Source organism: Callospermophilus lateralis, unplaced genomic scaffold (assembly GCF_048772815.1).
Source record: "Callospermophilus lateralis isolate mCalLat2 unplaced genomic scaffold, mCalLat2.hap1 Scaffold_43, whole genome shotgun sequence".
NCBI lineage: Eukaryota > Metazoa > Chordata > Mammalia > Rodentia > Sciuridae > Callospermophilus > Callospermophilus lateralis.
This window is the reverse complement of record NW_027514380.1, coordinates 4524409-4526946: the sequence shown is the minus strand read 5'-3', so window position 1 is coordinate 4526946 and position 2538 is coordinate 4524409. Positions and strand designations below refer to the sequence as shown.

The 2538-nt window shown below is 36.3% G+C and overlaps 1 pseudogene; it reads right to left on the bottom strand.

The window, feature by feature from the left end:
* Positions 1-755: 755 nt before the first annotated feature.
* Positions 756-2243, bottom strand: LOC143389061 (C->U-editing enzyme APOBEC-1 pseudogene; annotated as a pseudogene).
* Between the last annotated feature and the right edge of the window lie 295 nt (positions 2244-2538).

Here is a 2538-nt window from a genome sequence, read left to right as displayed (position 1 = left end):
CTGTATCAGACCGGGGAACACAGGAATAGAAACTGAATTTGGAAAAAAAAAAAAAAAGAATGAAAAGAAGAAAAACACATGGTTACATAGGGATAATAAAATCCCATAGGTTTTCTTCTGTGCCTTTATGTTTTTTCAACTTTTCTGAAAATTTTTGAGACATTCATTTCACAAGGAATAAAAACTATTATAGTAAGAATTGGGTAATGAACTAATTTGTTAAATTTAGGCTGCAATTTGATTCTTTTTCAGAATTGCATATCCACATAATTAAAGAATAAATAACAAAGGGCTGTGATTGTGACTCAATGGTAGAGTGCTCCCCTAGCACGTGCGAGGTTCTGGGTTTGATCCTCAGCACCACATAAAAATATAAATAAATAAAATGAAGGTATTATGTTCAACTACAACTAAAAAATAATATTTTTAAAAGAAGAATAAGTAACAATATTTTTGTGATAATAAATATTTATTGCTTTAAGATACAAAGTTTAAAACAAAAGATATGAAGTTTTAGGGTAATTTGGAATATGGCAGGAAGTTAAACAATTCATGATAATGCTGCTTCTGAACATTTCTGTATTCTTCTCTTTTTTTCTCCAGTGCTGCAGATCAATCCCAGAGCCTTGTATATGCCAAGTTCTCTGCCACTAAGCTTCATACCCAGCCCCAATTTCTAGATTCTTAATGGTACTCACTTCTTGGTGTGTCACCATTGCTTGTTCTTAAAACAGTACATACAGGAATCATTCTATTCATCTCCAAGTCACAGAAGGCTGTTATCAGCCCTGTAGCTAAAAGGATATTGGGTGGAATTGTCTGGTAATAGCAATTTTGAAGAGTAAGGATGAAAAATGTAAGCTGATTTTGACATCTTCTGGAAATCTTTAAGCAAGGTAAAGACTTAGAATGATGCAGTGGAGAGCCAGTGCATGGCCCATCAAGAGAATATTTTGGCCAGTGAGTTTCTTCTTTAGTGAGTAGTTGGTGAAATTTCTTCAACAGTAACAATACTCTGAGTCTGTCATAATCTTGACAGTTACACCACTGTTAATGAGGTCCTTAAGTCCTTGCTGGTTGTGCTGATCCATGTGCTGAAAACACTGTACTATATAAATAACCAGAGTCGGGAGGGAAAACAGAAGCAGTGGGGATGGAAATGGAGCAAATTATATTACATGCATGAATGAATATGTCAAAGTGAACCCTGCTGATACATATGACTATAATACACAAATAAAAACATTTTTAAAAATTTATCCCCATTTTTTAAGAGATATTAAGAGGGTAGAAACTTTGTAGTATTGGAGGTGAGATCTTTGGGAAATAATTAAGATTAAATGCGGCTGGAAGAGTGGGGCCCAAACCCAATAGGATTGTGGCTTTATAGGGAGAGGAAAAGAGAGGACTGAGTTAGGACATTCTGTCTCTCCTTGTGATACCTTGCACTGCCCTGGGATTCTGCAGAGTCCTTCCAGCTAGAAGGCTTTCACCAAATATGACCCATCAACTTTGGACCTCCAGAATCATGAGCTGAATAAACCTTTATTCTTTAAAAATTACCCAGTTTGTGGAATTCAGTTATAGCAACAAGATAATACACTGAAGGTCTATATATCTGTTTTTAATCTTTCTCTAACTAGAAACTCTTTTAAAAGAAAGAAATAGTTTACACACAACATGTTTTAAGACAGGTGTCTTAAGAAGTTTTTGGTTCTAAAACTTCTTGAGAATATGTGATAAAGTTTGCATTTTATCAGTTAAACATTTATACTTGCATGTTAGTTGATTACCAGACAAGCAATCAAAATAAACTTTTAAGAACACAAATGTAAATTATAATAGAGAAAAAAAATTAAAAAAATAAATAAATAACCAGAGTCATATTAGGATGTTGACTCAAAAATTCTGATAGCCTTGGAACATTCCCAACAAGGACTCCAGAACAAGAACCAGGTGATCGAACAGCTGATGGATGGGCAAAAATGTCTTTCTGCAGTAAATTTTTCTATAAAATTCACTTCAACATTGGTGGTGTTTTTGCCAGAGTTTCGCTAGATCTTGTGGCTTGTGCCCCATTTGATTTTGTAAAGCAGACAGTTCTCTTTGTGAAGTTCTCTGGGGTCAAAGATGACTTCAAATTCCCAGGGTTCAATTCTCCTCCTCAGAGTGTCATCACCAGTTGAAGGACCTTGGTCTGAGAGAAGTCGAAGCACATTCTCACGGACACCCAGCTCCTTCATGTAGCATAAAATCTTGGGAGACCCCAGCTGCTGCCTCTCGATCTTGGAGAATTTTCTTCAAGATAAAAGGCACAGGTTGGAATGTGTGGGGTGAAGGCACCTTGTCTATGCCCCAAAACTGGAGAAAGTCATGCTCCAGTGAAATTGAAATGTATGGCCCGTGGCTACAGTTAACAGGAAGCCAAAAGCTAAAAAATGGCAGGGAAAGAAGCATGGCCTCTGAGGTGGGACCTAAATAACAATATTTTGAATGGGGTTATCTGCGAGGTTCCTGGAAGTCAAAGCAAAAAAAGAG